The sequence below is a fragment of the Callorhinus ursinus genome, unplaced genomic scaffold (genome assembly GCF_003265705.2).
Source record: "Callorhinus ursinus isolate GAN/ISIS: 27379988/994484 unplaced genomic scaffold, GSC_fseal_2.0 scaffold25, whole genome shotgun sequence".
Classification (NCBI taxonomy): Eukaryota; Metazoa; Chordata; class Mammalia; order Carnivora; family Otariidae; genus Callorhinus; species Callorhinus ursinus.
Window position 1 is genome coordinate 39944121 of NW_027397087.1, and position 20692 is coordinate 39964812.

Genomic DNA, 20692 nt, shown 5'->3' on the forward strand with positions numbered 1-20692 from the left:
TATAGAAAAAAAAATAACAACTGTAGACCCATTTCACTTCTGGAGACAACACTAAAAAAAAAAATCATAAATAAAATATTAGCAAATTGAATTTACCAATGTATTATTTATGTAGAATTTGTCCCAGGAATGCAAGGGTGGTTCAGCATTATAAAATCTATCTTTGTCATTTATTTTCTTAGTTATTAGAGAAAACTTGCAATCGTCTCAGTAATGTCCCCAAACCAGAAAGCTTTCAATAAAATGCAACAACATGGTTCTGGCATAAGGAAAGACAGCTAGATCAATAATATAGATTCTGATAGACCCATGCATATCTCCCAATTTAAGTGTGGTATTTTAAATGTGTATAAATGTGGTATTTTAAATCAATATTTAATGAATGGACTATTCAATAAAGGATATGCATTTAGAAAGATATATTCAATCTTGGGGCTCCTGGGTGGCTCAGTCAGTTAAGTGTCTGACTCTTGGTTTTGGCTCAGGTCATAATCTCAGGATTGTAAGTGTGAGCCCCATGTCTGTCTCCATGCTCAGTGAGGTGTCTGTCTGAGATTCTTTCCCCCTTCTTCTCCTGTCCCCCCCTGCTCCCCCTCCTCTCCCGCTTGTTCTCTCTCTTTCAAATAAATAAAATCTTTTAAAAAAGATATATTAAATGTTTAATATCATTCACAAAAATTCTAACTGTAATAAAAATATAAGTATAAGAGGGGCGCCTGGGTGGCTCAGTTGGTTAAGCGACTGCCTTCAGCTCAGGTCACGATCCCGGAGTCCCTGGATCGAGTCCCGCATCGGGCTCCCTGCCTGGCAGGGAGTCTGTTTCTCCCTCTGACCCTCCCCCCTCTCATGTGCTCTCTCTCTCTCTCTCATTCTCTCTGTCAAATAAATAAAAACTAAAAAAAAAAAAAATTTTAAAAAAAAAAAATATATAAGTATAAGAAACTCCTTACAACTCTTGGAAGCAAGTATATATGACCATGAGGTAGGGAAGGCCTTAATGACTTATCAAACTTAAAAGCCATTGAAAACAAAAAGATTAAAAAGTTTAAATATATCAAAATTTAAAACTTCTTTATAAGAAAAGACACTTTAAACAAAAGGATAAGTGCCAGACTTAAAAAATTTTTTCAGTGGACAAAACAGAGCAAGTATTTATATTCATAATATGAGAAAGACAGGAGGAAATAGAAAAGGGGGCAAAGAGTATGAACAGGGAATTCAAAGAAAATAGCCAATAAACATTGGGAAAGATGTGTATTCTTACTGATAGGGAAATGCTAATTTTAAAGATAATAAAATTGTTTTAATCTACCAGATTGGCAGAAATTTTTAATTGATATATCCAGTGGTAGTAAGTATGTGGAGAAATAGATACTCTCTTAGTAATTGTGGGGTTGTAAAATTGTAGAGCCATTACCTAGATGAATCTGGTAATATTTGTATACCCTTTAGAATTCATAAGGAACTCTGAAATACATTCTTAATTCTTTAATCCTGAGCCTTGTACTTTGTCCTGATTTTACCTATGAGGAGTAGAACTCAGAGAGGACAGACACATGGCAGGATTAGAACTTTTACCCAAGTGTCCTAATGCCAGTGTAGTGGCATTGTACTCTGTGATTTTCCTAGGTGAAAGAATAGCATGAGCCAAAGTTAGAGGTAGGTCAATACATGTCATGTCTGGGGAATGATTAAGTAGCCCTGCATGATTAGAGAGGGTGGTTGAAGGGAATGCCCTGAGAGATGTGACTGGAATAGATAAGCTGAGTTAAAATCATGAGTTTGAATACCCTAACAAGGAGTTAATGTTTTATTTTGTGAACACTGAAGATCCACCGAAGGTTTTTGAGCAGTGACTAATAGAGTGGCTTAGGAGAGAGATTTGAGGTAGGAAGACTAGTTAGATGGCTAAGGCAGTTGTTTAAGTGAGAAAATGAGGACTTTGAACTAGGTTGGCGAATGTGGGTTTGACAAGGAGAAGGCAGGGACAGGAGGCATGGAAGTAGAGTTGACCCAGCACAGAACCTGGCACCAGACACCTGAAAAGGACTCACTCTCAGCTTAACCTGGTCAGATTTGAAATATATATTGAAGGTAGAGCTAACAAGAGATAAATAGATGGATTGGATTGGAGAAGAGAGGGCAGAGAGTGAGAAAAAAAAATGCTGGTTTTTGATTGAACAGGTGGGTGGATGGTGGACCATTCACTGACATTGGAGGACTTTGCAAATGGAGAGATTAGATGTTAATAGTTCTGTTTTGACCTTGTTAAGTGTTAGATGGCTCTTAGACATCCATGTGGAGATGTTAAGAAGGCAGTTGTATAAAAGGAGACTAGAATTTAAAAAAGAGAGCTATGAACTAGAGACAAAATTTGAGAGTAGTAAGCATCTGTCTAGATGAGGTGGTATCCAAAGCCATGGGACTGAATAAAATCACTTTGGGAAAGAGAATGGATAAGGAGTGGGAAAAAGTGTTAAGGGATATTCTTGGTCACTCCAGCATTGAGAGATGTAGTATCAAAGAAACCAACAAAATGGACTGAGAAGGAACTGGCCAATGAGGTAGGAAGAAAACCAGAGGAGTAAGGTATCCCAGAAACTAGAGAAGGAAGTATTTCAGAAGGAGGGAGTGGTCAACTGTATGAAATGCTAATTTAAGTTTTGATCAAGTGAGAATAGAGAATTGGTCAATGGCCTTGGAGGAGATAAAGTTCTTGGTGACCTTACTTAGCAGTATTTCAGTGTAGTGGTGGGAACAAAAACCTGAATGGAGTGGGTTGAGAAAATGGATGAGGGGAAAGACAAGGTATTCTTTGAGGAGATTTGTTCTGGAAGATAATGGAGAATGTGGGGAGGGATGATGAGATAAAATTCAACTGATCAGATCTATTTTCCCACTCAAGTATGAGGCCAGGTCATCAGGCTTAGAGTAAGCTCATGGGTGAGTTGGCATTTTAGTAGTAGAGCAATGAAAGGAGGGACAGGGCTGTTTGCAAAGTGAAAAACAGGATTGTTTATGGAATTTAATCTGGGTAAAGATGGAAGTAAGAATACCAATTACAATGATAAAGGCAATGATTTTATATCTTGGTGAGATCCAAGAATTGTTGGAGTACGGATCTGCATTTTAAGCGAGCATCCCAGGTCAAATATGATTCATGTAGGCTCTGGGCCACTCTTGAAGAAGCATTTGCAATAGCTTTGGGTCATAATGGTAGTCTAGTCTTAGAACAAATATCAGTTTTTCAAATTCCACAGTATATTTAAACACAGGCAGAGGTACTTATTTTAAAAAAGTGAATTTACGTGAGTGTGTAAGAAGATATTGGTCATTAAGACTTGTTAGTTTTAGGGGCGCCTGGGTGGCTCAGTCAGTTAATCAGCTGCCTTCAGCTCAGGTCATGATCTCAGGGTTCTGAGATGGAGCCCCACATGGGACTCCCTGATGAGCAGGGATCCTGCTTCTCCCTCTCCTCCCCGCTTGTGCTCTCTCGCGGTCTCTTTCAAATAGATAAATAAAATCTTTAAAAAAAAAGAAAGACTTGTTAGTTTTAATTAGTTAATAGTCAGAGGAAAAGAGTATAATAATTGTTCTGTTACAAATTTAGGTTTTAGGGGCACCTGTTCAGTTGGTTAAGCGACTGCCTTTGGCTCAGGTCATGATCTCAGGATCCTGGGATTGAGCCCTGGATCGGGCTCCCTGCTTGGACGGGAGCCTGCTTCTCTCTCTCCCACTCCCCCTGCTTCCCTCTCTCCTGTCTCTCTCTCTGTCAAATAAATAAATAAAATCTAAAAAAAAAAAAACCCCAAATTTCGCTTTTAAAACATAAAATGAACAACTGTTGCATTGTACCTGCATATATTATAATTTTTCATGTAAAGTAATTATATTGCTCAACTATTTATTCTGTGTATTTCTGGCATTTTGAATCTGTGGGTGTATTTTAATTTCAATATTTTGCCCACACCTAAAAATAAAAATTATATTCTAAAAACCTATTTTTACTGCAAGAAAAGTCTGAAGTTCAGTTTAATTTGGACAGTTTCTCATACTGAAAATGCCATCTTTAATTCCCTGTGTTATGCTTAATTATGCAATTGCAGCTTGTTCTCAGTAAAACTTTGTCTTTAATTTTAGCTGCCTCCCTTTGCTTGGGAAGCTATTACAGTTTTCCTTTAATAAATTAAATTTGCCTGTGTTGGAAGACCTGATGAAAAGTGGACTGAGTTTGCTAAACCACTAGAGATTCCTTTTATATTGAAACTCACTTATATGTAGCTTTACACATACTTCTGAGCTTCACTGAAAGAAATGCCATGAGATCAGTAGGACCTATTAGAATTTTTTAAACTACCAAATTTATATTACAGAAAGGGTTAGAATGATTACCCCCTAATCTATTCCCTGGGACTATTTAATAATGAATTTGGGAGGACTTTTTTCCAAGTGCCTTATATCATTGTATATTTACTGTAATTATTAGATGCATTTGAACAGGTGCCTGGGGATTATTGTACATTGTTGATACTTTTTTTTTTGACAGCTTTAATCGATTACCAGATATTATATATATGACCAACACTGGGCTGGGCTATAGGGAACCACAGATAAAGTACAAAGTGAAGTCCCAGAAAAAAATAAATAAAATTTAAAAAATAAATAAAAATAAAAATAAATGAGTCTCGGATAATTAGTATTCCTTTTTGATGTTTATATTTAGCCCCTCCTTTTGCTTTTCACTTCTTAATACTAACTAGTACTGCATGTTTTAAACAAATTATACTTCTTGCTGTTTTGTAAATATATTCGACACTGCTATTTCTGTCTTTGCTGTGCTGTTTCTCTGCCACCTTCTTCCCAGTTCTGAGTAATCTTTCCTCACTAAGACTCATTTCAAATGTTATATCCTGTGTGACATTTTTCCAGACACCTCCTTTATCCAGTAAGTATCTTATAGTGGCACTTACATGTTTGCCCTGTTTTAAGTGTTATCCCCCTTACTTGAAATTAACTCCTCGGGAGCAATGTCTTATTTTACTGATCTTCATATATACCATGTCATACCTAGCATATAGTAGTCACAAAATACTATTTGTTGAATTAAAGATCAGAAACAGCTAAAGAAAAATAACAGACCTGACAAAAATAGTCAGGAGTCAAACCTCTGAGGATAAGAGAAGTGGTAAATGTTGAGTTACCAGATAGGCGAGGACTTAAGCTGAGCCTCACACTCAGGGACCTTAAAGTAAAACCAGTCAGAGTGAGTGCTATGAGAATGATCAATTCCATTTTTAAATGGCATTAAAATTGATAAATATTGGGAGATTTCATAGTCATTGAATTTCCCTGGTTACAATAGAGTTACACTTTCCTTCGTTTTATGAATGATGCAGCCTTTTCACATGGTGAAATACTGGAAACAAAATCCTGTCTAGACTAGAAAACCCTCATAACATGTTCTTAGGGTAAGGATGTCTCTGTAGGTAATAACTAGCCATATTGTGAAAGACCATAAATCCTAATGAAGTGTTCTGCCTGATAGTCCTTTTAAATGCAATTTGGGACCCTAAAGATTGTTTTCATTCCCAGAGACTTGCTGCTGATCTCTATTTATAACTCCAGATTCTCTAAAGGATTGTCTGGTTCAAAATGAGGAAGTAGGTGCTGAAGAGCTGCCAAATGAGAATCACTGAAGTAGCCTGAATTTAAAAAAAAAAAAAAAAAAAAAAGACAGCTTTCTGGGGGCCTGAGTAATAAGAGAAGCCACATGTATGTGTCTATGGCAGAACCAAGACTCCTGGAGAAGAGTAAAACTGGTGTCAGGTGTCAAATGAAGGACCTAACACCAGGGACATTTTATCCATGAGTACCCAGGGCCCATGAAAATATTTTAATGTCTTTTAAAATCAGAAGAAAAAAAATGAACTTCAATTGAACAAAATGTTTTAACATATTTGTCTTCATACAAGAACAGTCACAAAATGTCATTTTTGAATTTTTTATGGAGGAAGAGCCACAAAGACAAAAGTGTCCAGGGCCCACAGAAGTCACAGTGCAGCCCTGCCCAAGACCTACTCATTTTCTCAAGGTTGGTACTAGACTGTGAAAGAGCTGCAAATTTGGGCAGACATGTGATATTTTAATCTAGTTCTCCCTCTCTGCATCCCAGTGTCTTCATCTGTATAATGAGTTTGTTTTCTTTTTTTTAAGTATGGGTCATTTATTTATCAAGTAATCTCCACACCTACCTTGGGGCTTGAACTCACAACCCCAAGATCAAGAGTCATATGTTTTACCAACTGAGCCAGCCAGGTGCCCCTGTATAATGAGGAGTTTGGACCAGGCAACCCGTGAGGGCTTTTGCAGGCACACTCCCTTAAGTGAAATCCTGCATCAGACAAGTTCCAGGCCAAAGAAGGTTCTCTAACATGACCTTAATGTGAACTCAGGTCATGGGATAACCCACTAGACAGAACAGGGCTGATAACCCCCCTTTATTTTTTGTGTCAAGTTAGAAGTACTAGTTCAGAAATGGTAAGAGCATAAAGTATGTGATATTAGCATGCAACTGGTAAAAGATTAGAAGTAGTAAAATGCCTTTTATGTTTTAAATACTCAGTAAATATTTAATGGATATAATAATGATGTAGACTATTAGCTTGTTTTCTTAAGAGAAATCTGTATTTACCAGAAAAAGTATTAATCTGTGGGATTTTTTTTTTTATTCTCTATAGAAAAATACCTGAAAACATTTTGGGTTTTTGTTTTGTTTTGTTTTTGGTTTTTTTGATGGGCAGCAAAGCAAAGTTATTCAGCTCCTGAAGAGGGAGGGGACCCAAGGGAGTTGCCCACTAAAAATATTTTGGAGATGGTCATATCTAAAATATTTCAGTCTCATTTCTGCAAATTGTAAGATTCTGAAAATTAAGCTGAATTCTTTTAAATTATTTTCTATTTATTTATAAGGTTTTATTCTTCTCTGTCTAATCTAAAACATGTGCTACATTAAGATATTAAAGCAATATGTCTCTTCTACTTCTATTTGTATGTTGTCCATTTTTAAGATTATTGTTGGAAAATGGCCAATCCTTATTTGATGTTCTTTCTATAATAAATGGACCTCTATATCACGCTACTCCAACTTCCTTATTTTCTTAGGTATATCATACTGATAGAAAACAAGATGTTTTAATAGATGCCTACAAAATATATAATTAGAAAGGTAAATTTCCTGAAGAACAAGTATTACAAATTGACAATGAAATTAAGTCTAGATTGCCTTGATTGTTTTTTTTCCCCCTGTCTAGTAATAACTACAACTACTTTGATGTATATCAGAAGCACTTGAGGGGCACCTGGGTGACTCAGTCGGTTAAGCGTCCTGCTCTTGATTTTGGTTCAGGTCGTGATCTCAGGGTTGAGTCCCATGTTGGGCTCTGCACTGGGTGTGGAACCTGCTTGAGATTCTCTCTCCCCCTCTTCATCTGCCCCTCCCCCCACTTGTGCTCTCTCTCCACCCCCCCAATAATAAATAAAATCTTAAGGAAAAAAAAAGAAGCACCTGAATTACTTTTTAAAAGTAAGCATATCTGTGCACCATCTGAGACCTCCTGGTGTAGTATCCATGAGGATGTAACCCATGGATCTGTATTTGAAAAAGGTCCCAGGTGATCTTGACAGACACTAAAGGCTGAAAACTGCAGCACTATGTAGTCAAGTAGAAGGAAGTGTGGACTTTGGCATTATTAGATAGATCTGAATCCAGAGTCCAGATCTGCCACAGTCTAGGTGTATAACACCAGACCTAGATCTATCTATGACCAGCTTACTTACTCTTTCTGAACTTCAGTGTCCTTGTCTATATAATAAGAATGGTAATTCTATTTTTTTTTTTTAAGAATGGTAGTACTTTCTAAGGCTTAGAACTTGGAGGGGGGAGGTTAAAGGAGATAACATGAAAAGTGCTTGACATACAGTAAGTGATAGCTAGTGTTGATATTCTAGTAGCATGGTGTTATCCTCAGTTTTCATCTTATGAAGATATGAGGTTTTTCTCACAATAGCTCTTTTCTGTATCCAAAAGAATATTTATGCAGCACTTCCTCCAGCTGTCTTTTAATTAAGCAGTTTTACTTTGGGCTTTGAACTTTCCTCCAAGTTTGCATTTGGACTACTCAGAAAACAGTGGCAGAGAAAATAGGTGGCATCTTGCTTTTCAGTTTCCTTAGCATCCTCTGGCGTAGCTAATTATTTCTAGATCCAGTTTTAGAGTTATTCATTGTCTTATTTTAAGAACAGGTATATGGTATATCATGATTTTGAAACATGAACTTTAGTTGCAAAACCACAGAATAATGGGGTTTTGTCAATGAAAGTACATATGGATGCTTTATTCTTTGTCCTGGCATCTCCATCCTCATGTGTTTGTATGGTTAGTTCCCTAGATCTGTAGATAATGTTTCAAATTTCTTTGAAACCTCTCAGGTCAGTTTTACTGATGGTGTAATAATGTTAGAACCACAAGAGAAAGAAGAGGAGAGAATACTGTACTTTTCCTAGTTATGGCCTTTTTGTCTCTGTAACATTACCCATTTATCCTTTTATTTTCAGTTGCTGTGATCGTGCCAGAATTATAAAGTATTGATTTCCCCCTTTTTTTTCTTCAATAGAACATAGTGCTAAGCATGAATATTTAATTTACATGAACTTTGCCTAGCATATAGCAAGGCTATGGCTAGGTACTTTTTCTCCTGAAATGTGCATTCACAATGCCTTCTCAGTGAAGGGGCTTCCCCTTTATTTACCTTGTTGGATTCATCATATGTAGAAAACAGTGAGTATATTAAATGTTGTTTCAAATTTAAAAATTGTATGTGCTGAAGATTATGTAACACTATGCTTGATGTAGCCTTTCTACTTCTTTTATTCTAGGATTACCTTTAATATATCAGGAGTGGTCTTCCATTATGCCCAGTTATTTTATTGATTGATTGATTGATTGTAAGCCTCTGCTAAGAGTGCATCATTGCATATTTTCGGACCAGAACACCATGTAGAAAAATGTAATACCACAATAGTTTTTAGGCAAGAAAATGCAGAAACTATAAAAGATGAGGATATGAATAGACAAAAACTATTTTAACCACTTTATTTATTTTGTATGTATGTATGTAAATTCTACCCCCAACATGGGGTTCAAAATCATTGCCCCAAGATCAGGATTTGCATGCTCTACTGGCTGAGCCAGCCAGGTGCCCCTTATTTTAACCACTTTATACATTTAGAGATCTTTGACTGTAAAAAGTTGGAACGTTGGCATTATAGTTGGCCTGAACAGCCATTCTGGTATAACACCAGTCAGTGAAGTATATTAAATGTCTATGCTGTATAGGCTCTGTGTGAACATACAAAAGAAATAGACTGTTTCAGAGAATAATGTAGTTGGGAAAATATGTGGAGACCCATAAATACAATCGCAAGGTATTGCGATTCACACACTACACTCTTAATAAAGGCAATGTAGTGTAATGCTTGAGAGCATAAACTCTGGAATCAGGTTGCCAGGTCTGAAATCCCAGCTCCTTACTAACTGTGTGACCCCGGGCAGGTTATCTCAAAGTATTTCAGTTTTCTCATCTGCAAAGTGAGATAATTGATTGATAACTATTGATTTGAAGTGTGAAGGGTTTTGAAATCCAAGCTAAGAAATTTGGGTTTGACATGCCGAGAAATAGGGAGTCACTGAAATTTTTGGAACAGCAAAGTTACATGGGTGAAATTAATTGAGGAACAATATTTTAGTGACTGTATATGAATGGAGTAGGAGGGCCTAGAGGCAGACCCCAGCTGGGAGACTGCCAGAACCATCTAAATGTGGAAGGTGTAACTGTAGCAGTGGAAATAGTGGGACAAGACCAAATATTGCTGTGGAGAAAAAAAAAATCATTCAGATTTCATGATGAATTAAATGTGTTCTTTTAAATACCCCACTCCCTCCGAATGGCATAATTCAGCAAAAGCTTAGAAAATGCTCGTGTGGCAGCTCAGAGGAAATCTCCTGTAAGTGCTGTCAGAAATTACAAACTCTGGAGACTCCAGCTGGTAGTGTGTGCATTCACTTACAGCTTCCTTTGCCCCTTTATACACTAGAGCACAACAGGAAATATGGCTTATCTCCCTGGGAAGTATCTCTATGGGAGATGCTTAGTGAACTGAATGCCTTTGTTTAGAACTAATTGACCTTTCTAAAGCAGCATTTTTTTTAGAGCTTACTCAAATTAGGGAGACTTTAACCATCTGATTAAGTCAAGAGACAAATCAGACCTCTCTTAAGCAAGGTCAACAATCATGTTGAAGGAGTAAAGAAGGAAGACACCATCAGTAAAAACTAGACAATTAAGAAAATTTTATTACAATCTGAACATTGAATTATATCACTAATCTTTTCCTACATCGTGGTATTAGCTGGTATAACCTTTTTCCAGTCCTTTTTGTTATAGGATATAAGAATGTTAGATTTATAACATTATAAAGTAAAAGAATCTGGAATTAGAAAATAGTGTCTCGGTGTTTGGTCTGAATTTCTTTTTCTTAAGGTAGAAAAAAAGATGCTACCTATTTTTTAAACTTTTTGAGAATTTTGACTCAGATATTTTTTATTATTATAAGTCATAAAGAATAGACCTGAAAAAAAAAATAAGAAAAGGACTAAAATTAGTTTAAGAGAAAATTCCCTAAAAATATATCCAGAGGGATAGACAATCCTTATTGTTGTTCCATATAAGTACTTTATAAGCCTAACAAATACATATAATAAATAAGTTTTTAATTGATTAAATGAGGCTTTTGTTTTCCCTTTAAAATTAACTCGTTTTTATCTGGTCAGATATTTCCAGCTGTTGTTTTTAACTATCTGGCAGATCTATTTTCAGTGAGGAGAGGAATTTATCAGTAATGTTATGCTTTAGTTTATGTAGCAGGACAGTGGTAGTAATTTTATTTTATCATCAATTACTTAATGGATTTAATTAAGCATTCTCCCTATGATCAAATGCATTACCACTCTTCCCACTAGTATTAATGGTTTGGGAGGTGACTAGGTATGTAAGAGAAGAAATTTTTACAAGATCTTTTTTTTTCTAAGATTTATTTATTTATTTGAGAGAGAGAGAGAATGAGAGATAGAGAGCACGAGAGGGAAGAGGGTCAGAGGGAGAAGCAGACTCCCTCCTGAGCAGAGAGCCTGATGTGGGACTCGATCCTGGGACTCCGGGATCATGACCTGAGCCGAAGGCAGTCGCTTAACCACTGAGCCACCCAGGCGCCCGCAAGATTTTTTGTCTTGACAAAAGAATCCATAAATCCTATCCTTTAGCCACAGTATTAGAGTCCACTATTGATACAGAAAATTGCATTTTGTGGGGTAATACCCAGCTTGCTTGCTACTGTAGTTAAATCATAAGGAAACCCTTGGATTTGGGTGAAGACAGCTGTTGCTTATAAATGCATTTCATCTCAGCAAATCATATCTTGGCCCTTTGGCCCTGCTTAAATTTTACTCTAAGGTAAAACTCTGACTAGGCATGTGCTGTTGCTTTGCTGTTGAGACTTGGATGTTAGCTGAGAATGAGTGGACGAAAGGTGAAAGATGAAACAAGCTCTTACCAGGTAGGATTAAAAGAATGAAATAATGACTTCAAAATTTAAAACAAAAGTGCTCTTAGCTAATGAAGCAAAAGCTATTGTTTACAGTTTACAGAATTAATCAAATGATGGAAATGCATTAAATTATATCTGTTTTTCCTGGAGACATTGTTGGCTGTAGGCTAATTTCTACCTCTTTAAACTAGTTTTGGACATCATTTAGTTAGTACTGGCTTAATTATAATTAAAATCATTGCTTCTCCAGTTTTCATGACATACTAATCTTTTAAAAACAGATTCAGGGGGCGCCTGGGTGGCTTAGTCGTTAAGCGTCTGCCTTCGGCTCAGGTCATGGTCCCAGGGTCCTGGGATCGAGCCCCACATTGGGCTCCCTTCTTGGCAGAATGCCTGTCTGCTTCTCCCTCCCCCACTCCCTCTGCTTGTGTTCCCTCTCTCACTGTGTCTCTCTCTGTCAAATAAATAAAATCTTAAAAAAAAACAACAAAAAAACAGATTCAGTAGGTCTGAAGTCAGTACTAAGATTGCATTTGTTTTGTTAAAAAAAAACACAAAAAACGGATCCAGTAGGTCTGAAGTCAGTACTAAGATTGCATTTCTTTTGTTTTGTTTTTTTTTTTTAAAGATTTTATTTATTTGACAGAGACACAGTGAGAGAGGGCACACAAGCCGGGGGAGTGGGGGAGGGAGAAGCAAACAGGCTTCCCGCCGAGCAGGGAGCCCGATGTGGGGCTCATCCCAGGACCCTGGGACCATGACCTGAGTGGAAGGCAGATGCTTAACGTCTGAGCCACCCAGGCGCCCCTAAGATTGCATTTCTAACAAGCTCATAGGTGATACCAATGCTGCTGGTAAGTGGACCACGTTTTGATAGTAAGAGTCTAAATAATTGTTCTTACTGCCTGTAGCTCCTATCTCGTTATTCTGTGTTTGCCTTTTTGCCTGTAAGATTAGCTGTTTGCCCTTTATTTTGGGAGTTCAAACTCTTTCATAATGCTTATTTATTCAGTGACAAAATTGCATCTGGAAGACTCACCTGTTTTTAGTGGAAGCTTCATGGTTTGTCTCAGAGCTGTAGTGGTGTACCCCAGAGGAGTCTTTCACTGCTTCTGTGTGCAAGAACACTGAATCACTGAGAGCACTTGACTAACAGAGACCTTTCCATTTAACAGTGGTGATGTGGAAGGAGCATAGGTTTTAGAGTAGGACCTAGACTGTATGATCTTGGTCAGGTTACTGAATTTCTTAGGCTCTCAATTCATTATTCTGTAAAATGAAAATACCTCTTTAAGATTGTTGGGATAGTGATTAGCAATAATATGAAGCACCTGATATAGTACCTACAGGGTAGTAGGCATTTAGTAAATAGTAAGCATTCCAGTCACTGAATGGAATGAAACAAACATTAAAACTATTTAATTTTCTTAACATCAGGTATTTTATTACCATTGTAACTAACAAGGAGACAAAAAAAGGTGTGGATTATTTTCTATGAAAAAAATAAGGGTTATGTTTTTTAAATTTTTTTATATTTCTGCTTGACTTCCTGTTTTTTAAAAAAAAATCCATTTGATTTCTTTGGTAGACTTTGAGCCAAATCACTTTTCTGAGTATCTATTAGAATCTCTGTGGTTCAGAAAAGAAATTAAATTTCAGATTCTCAAATTTATTTTGAATAACAGAATTAATAATTCATTTATCCTGATTTACCTGAATTTTTGAGGTCAAGATATGCCCAAATAGTGGCATTTTCAAGGACTCATCTGTGTCCTTTCTCTCAGTATAGAGGAGAATCATCAGGAACAACACAGCTGGTACCTTGAGGAACATGACATAAAATTGGCATTGCCTGCTAAGCCTGAAAAAAGCCAACATTTGTTCAGCTACTAATCTTTTCAGGCAGAGCCTTTGATTTGGCCCCAAATGACTGCAGTTTACCATAGAAGTATTTTTATTTGCTGCCAAAATCCTTTACAAAACTTACTGCATTCTGAAACACAAATATATAGGCTATATTGGTTTTTTGTTTCTGTTTTTTTGTGGGGGTTTTTTGTTTTTGTTTTTTTTAGTTTCCTTTTCCTCACTCACATTAGTTGGTGTCCTAATCTTGGCCATAAAATGTTTGCCCAGTTAGGTGCTTCATAACAGAGATTCTTTCCAAAAGCAGATGTGTTCCAGGATAACCTATTAGCTGTATTATATAATCGGTAGTGCTAGCTGATGGGGTATTCATCTGTAAGAAAATTTTCTCTTAGTACCCCTGGGCTTAGCAATATAGATCCTCAATATTATTTGTCTCACTTCAAAGCTAATTGAAATCAGCCAGCCTATGTTTCAAAATATCTACACATATTACCAACCATCTGGCTGCTCGCAAATGATGAAGACATTTAATATAAAACCTGGTTAATGCACTAGCTTCTCACCTTTAGAGAACAAATCTTGCCTAGGACACACATACTCTTCTTTTAGTATTGGTCTGCCATAGAGGGCAGTCATTTGGGTCCCCAGACTCAACAATTTGATCTATTCACTCTCAGATGACTGACCATGTGATAGATATTCAGAATGATCTTTGAGGGATTCATTCAGAACTGCAGTGACAGAGCAGAAGTTTATGGATACCATCAGGGTAGAATATCTAGAGTACATTGTGTGCAGGGAAAGGGCATATGTGGCTATTTTTTTAGTAACTAAATGTAATTTTATTATGAAGGTAATGCTGAATGAATGTTTATATTAGAAAACTTATATACATTTTCCTTTAACATTTTATTTATTAGTCTTTCAGTTTTTAAATCAGGTTTATATGTGGATTATTTTTAGCACAACTGGGGTTCTATATCTAGTTTGTATTCTTTAAACCTAGTTATAGGGGCGCCTGGGTGGCTCAGTCGTTAAGCGTCTGCCTTTGGCTCGGGTCATGATCCCAGGGTCCTGGGATCGAGCCCCACATCGGGCTCCTTGCTCGGCAGGAAGCCTGCTTCTCCCTCTCCCACTCCCCCTGCTTGTGTTCCCTCTCTCACTGTGTCTCTCTCTGTCAAAGAAATAAAATCTTTAAAAAAAATAAATAAATAAACCTAGTTATATTTTACAAACATTTTTCTTTTTTTCAAAGTTTTTATTTTAATTCCAATTAACATACAGTGTTATATTAGTTTCAGGTGTTTAATATAGTGTTTTAACACTTCGATACATCATCCAGTGCTCATCACAAGTGTACTGCTTAATCCCCATCACCTATTTCACCCATTCCCCCTTCCCCCTCCCCTCTGGTAACCATCAGTTTATTCTCTATAATTAAGACTCTGTTTCTTGATTTGTCTTAGGAACATTTTTCGATGTCATTAAATAACATATCCATTTCAATTACTGTCATATTGCTATACTGTCTTGAGTTACCAATGGAACATTTATTTTGTCTCTCATTTCCCTATTATAAATAACACTGTACTGAACGTCCAGTGGAAAATTATTTCTGCATATAAATTAATCATTGAATATATCATTGCCTTCCTATAAGGTAAATTGTTAGGAATTAATTGTAAGATCAAAAGACATGTAAGTTTTTAATATGCTGTATTTGTTTTATTTTGTTTGGGGGATGTTTTATATGTACCTCATCACACTTGAGAAAACTTGTACTTTTTTTTTGTACTTTTCTTGGTACTGTGTAAAATACCCCATCACCTAACCAATAGCTAGGCATGAACATATTTTTTCCATTGCTCACTTTAGAGCAATTTGATAGATGATTAACTGGTTCCCCAATTGTTTTAAATTTGAATTTTTATGAAGTTTAGTGAGGTAGCGTACCATAATTATTTTTGCTGAGTTTCAAGTAAATTTCTCCTATACCTATCCAAACTAGTCATATATTAATAAAAGGGAAGTATTCCCTATTCAAGTACCATATTCTATGTGGTAATAAGTAACAGAATCGCAGGTTTTTAAAGAGATTACATTTGTCCTGCTATCTTGAAGCTTCTGAGTAAACGTCGTAATTTCAAATCAAACAAATCTCAATACTTAGTACATTTTTGTTAATCACCTCTCTAAAACCAAATAAATTTTAGCAAGATCTCCATCATCGTTTACCAGATTTCTCATGAAGAATTTCAACACTTCTTTTCACCGAAGAGCATTACTTTTACACTTTTTCCTACTAGTTAATCTTGGCCACCTTTCTTCCTCCCACTGCCCTTTGGACAAACAGAAGTCCATTTATATTTTGCTTTTGTCATACTTAAGTTGCTAACAGCTATAAATGTGTTTATTCTTTTTGTGGAAGAGGTAGGGAGTGTGATGTCCACACTCTATTCTCAATATATAAGAAAAATACTTGCATATAGTCAAAAAGAAAATTAACAATTATAGTAACATTAAAGTATTGCTTATTAATAAATGAATTTTACTGTATAAATTATAGTATAAAATAGTAGATCTACTGAATTCAGTCTTAATTATTAATTAATGAGGGTAAAGTGCTTTGAAGATGAAGAGTACTTTTTGTTTTTATTTAATTTTTTTTCATAATCTCTATACCCAACATGGGGCTTGAACTCACAACCCTGAGATCAGGAGTTAGATATTCTTCCAACTGAGCCAGCCAGGTACCCCTGAAGATGAAGAGTACTTTTTAGGTGCTTTTATATATTAATGTAGTTGGAGTTTTATTCCTTATGGTAGTGATGGCTTTTGAAAGACATTTTAGTTTTTACACTCTCAATCAAGTAGATATTTTAGTCTTTTTTCAATCTTCAGTGCAGACTTTTGTTTTATAAAAGTGTTGATGAGATTGTAATATAGAAAGTACTGTGATTAAGCTTTCATTAATGGCAGCTTTACACCCTACTGGGAAATAGTTTTGGGAAATAAGGTTGATTTTCATTTCCCACCAATATATGAATATCCTGATTAAAGGATGCCTACTATAGGGGTATCTGATACCAGAGCCCATAAAACTACAGTTTATAACTATTTGTCCTTCACCAGATGAACCAGGATCATATGTCTAGAGAAATAATGTTACAGTAATTTGCTTCCATTGTGGTCCTCTCTATTAAGTAAATAATGAAAAGCTATACTTCCTGCCTGATAACAGTAAAACTTAATCTTTTTGTGATAATTCTGATTATTGAAGAATTTTAGGATCATCAATCAATCATTTGCTAAATCATCTCATTTCCAATCTCTTCTTTTTATATCATCTGCCACTAGCCTAGTTAAGACCTCATTACCTTCTACTTGCACTACTAGAATTCCCTCCTAACTAATCTCCCTACTTCCGTTCATTCTCCATATTATAGCTAATTTTACTAGCGTAGATATATTAATCTTAATCTAAAATATAGCTATGATTATATCTTTCCATCTGAAATTTACATTTTATTGGCCATACTCTTAGGCCCAGCTAGCATTCAATAATTTACATAATTTAATCCTAACTTAATATTACAGCATTATTTCCCATCTAACTGTGTCTCACTGTTTGCTTTCTTACCTTCATAACCCTACCTTGAATAGCTTAGAATGCCCTACATGTCTTTCTTTGTACCACCCCCAGAAATAACTCATACTCACTTGGAGGAGGGAAATGAGTATACAAATAAGGGCCATTCAGCCAGGGACTAAATGCAGTCTATACCGTGTGAAATGGGTGGCAGTGTTGCAGACACAGAAAACTTTATTGCCTTCTGGTTTGGTGAACCAGAAATGAGAAACTAGGAAAGTGGGTATGCCAAAGTGTGTGTAGCTTGCAAGGGAAGGAGTCAGACAGGAGATCTCTAGATTTTTGTCTGCCCATATCTATGACTCACCTTTGAATCATATGTGCCCAGAATAGACTCAGATCAGCCTAACTAAAAACAAAAGATCTGCACAAGAAAAAAGTTTACACTTAGAGATTAGCTAAGAAAATTATCTACTAAAACAAAGGAAACAATACTCATTAAAGAAAAATAACAGAATCCAGAATCCCCACAACTCAAGATACAATCCCAAATTAACTTTATATACAAAGAACCAAGAAAATAGAACACATTCGCAATCGAAAATGAGCCAGGTAATGGCATTTACATATAAGGATTTTAAACCAGCTATTATAACTTATCAGTGAAGTAAAAGAAAACGGGTTTTCAGTGCATGAAAATCTCAGCAGAGAAATGGAAAGTCTTGGCAGAGAATAGAAAAAATGAAAAGATCAAATTGAAGTTCTAGAACTGAAAAATATATTTTTGAAATGAAAAATTCACTGGATGGACTTAACAGGTGAGTGAACATCAGAAGAAAGAGTAAGTGATCTCAAACAGATCAATATTAATTGTCCAGGATAAAAGCAGGGGAAAAAAAGATTAGGGGGAAAAATGAACAAAGCCTCAAAGATCTCTTAGATGGTATTTAATAATTGACTTCTCATCAGAAACCATTGAAGACAGAAGAGAGTAGAATAGCATCTTTCAAGTGCTGAAAGAAGTTTATCAATCTAGAATTCTATACCCAGCAAATATATTAATCAGTAATGAAGGCTGGACTTATCATTGTCATCATTTTACCAAGTATAAAGATATCAGATCATTACATTGTATATTGAAACTAACATAATGTTGTGTTAATTCTACCTCAATTAAAAAAGAATGAAGGCAAAATATATTTTTAGATAAAACAGGATTTTCTACCAAGAAACCTGCACCATAAGAAATGGTGAAGGAAGTTCTTCAGGCTGAAGATAAATGGTTTTAGATGGAAATGTGAATATTCAGTAAAGAATAAAGAATATCAGATATTCTAAATATCTGGGCAAATTTAAAAGACTAGTTTTTTGTTTTGTTTTTTTTTCCCTTTAATTTCATTATAGACTGTAACCATTGAAAACTAAAAGTACAATATTGTCTTGTGGGGTTTATGATGTATATAGAGGGACACATAGGCCTATAAGATTGCAAACCTTCTATAGTTTTGAAATAGTCCATTATTAACTATAAGTGAGCTATGAAAACATGGATATATAATCCCTGGGGACAACTGCTATTAAAAATAATGCAAACTATAATAGCTAAAAATCCAAAAGGAAAATTAAGCTGGAATTCAATAAGAACATAAAAAAACATAAATATATATGTACTCAGTAGCAATGCTTCAAAATACATGAAGCAAAAATCAACAGAATTCTAGGGCAAAATAGGTAATTTTACAGTCATAGTTGATTTTAACACCAACTTCTCATCAATTGATGGAACTAGACAAAAGAAAAAATCCAGCAGACACATAGATTATATGATGAATACTGTCAACCACCTAGTCTTAATTGCCTTCATAGGACAGTATACCAAATACTGGCAATGCACTGTTTCAGGTGCACGTGGTATGTTTACCAAAGTAAATTACATCTGCACCAAAAACCAAATCTCATATTTAGAAAGGTTGGAACTACAGAGTTATCTGACCACAGTGAAATTTAATTAGAAACAAACAACAATAAGATAATCAGAAAAACACATAAATGAGCATTGAGTCAAAGAAGAAATTACAAGAGAAATTTTTAAATATTTTAAACTGATAATTAAAATACAACATATAGGAATTTGTGGGATGCAGCCAATGTAGTATCTAGACGGAAATGTATAGCTTTAAATGCCTATATTACACAAGAATTAAGGTCTGAGATTGATGGTCTATTTGACAAGCTGTTCTAAAATTTATATTAAAATGCAGTGGGACTTGAAGAGCCAAAATAACATTGCAAAAGAAGAACAGAGTTGGAGGACTTAACACTGCCTGATTTCCACACTTAATAAAGCCTACAGTAATCAAGACAGTGTGATACAGTGTAAACAGAGACAAGTAGATTGATGGAAAAGAATAGAGGCTGCAGAAATAGACCCACCCCTATGTGGTTAACTCATTTTCTTAAAAAACAAAAATTCCAAGGCAATTCAATAGGGACAGGATAAACTTTTCAACAAATGTTTCTACAACAACTGGATGACTGTGCACAAAGGGGAAAAGACCTCAACTCCTACCTCACACTATGTAAAACAATTAACTCAAAATGGATCATAAGTCTAAATATAAAAGCTAAGAATATAAAACATAAGGGAACATTTTAGTGACCTTGGGTTTGTTGAAGATTTTTTAAATTGGACACAAAGTGCAAAATATTTTTTATGAAAAACTAGATTTCATCAATTCAAAAATCTAAGTCAGAGGTCAGCAAACTATGTCCTGTGGGCCAAATCCAACAGCTCTTTTGTTTTTACAAATAATGTTTTTCAGGGGTGGGCACACAGTCATGCTCAGTTGTGTACATGTTGTCTATGGCTGCTTTCACGTTCTAATGGTAAGAGTTGAGGATAGAAATCATATGATCTTTATTACCTGGCCCTTCTTAGAATAAGTTTGCCAAACCCCCATCTTAACTTATGCTTTAAGAAAGTAAAAAAAGGAAAAGTAACTTAAGCCAAACAAAAACAAGGAAATGACAGCAGAAATCACTTAAATTGAAAAAAAAATGTGGAGGAAAATCAGTGAAACTCATAGCTGGTGCTTTTGGTGGTGGTGGTGGAGGCGGGAATTCATGACAGAAGATCCAAGTTAGCAATACTGGGAATAAAAGAAGGGACATGATGCTAGACACTTCTGACATTAAAAGGATAATAAGGGAATATACTAAGAAGCTTTATGCAATAAATTTGACAATCTATATGTGATGGGCAAATTCCTTAATAACCTAGATCTCCAAAACTAGTCCAAAATGAAATAGAAAGCTTGCAACTACTTATATAGCAATTAAAGAAATGTAATTAATGATTTAAAATCTACCCAGGCCTAGGTGGCTTTACTGGTGAATTCTATAAAGTATTTTAAGAAAAAAAATTAATGTTATACAAACTATATCAGAAAATAGATAAGGAAGAAATACTTTCTTTTACATTTTATGAGGACAGTATTACCCTGATTCCAAAACCGAAGAAATGCAAGAAAAGGGAACTATATTCCTTAGGAAAATAAGTGCATAATTCCTTAAAAA

General features: G+C 35.5%; 1 protein-coding gene across 19 annotated transcripts in view; it reads left to right on the forward strand.

Annotated features, from left to right (window-relative positions):
• The window catches only part of PEAK1 (pseudopodium enriched atypical kinase 1), a 361282-nt gene that overhangs the window by 223075 nt on the left and 117515 nt on the right, over positions 1-20692 (forward strand). The gene's annotated exons all lie outside the window — the stretch shown is intronic.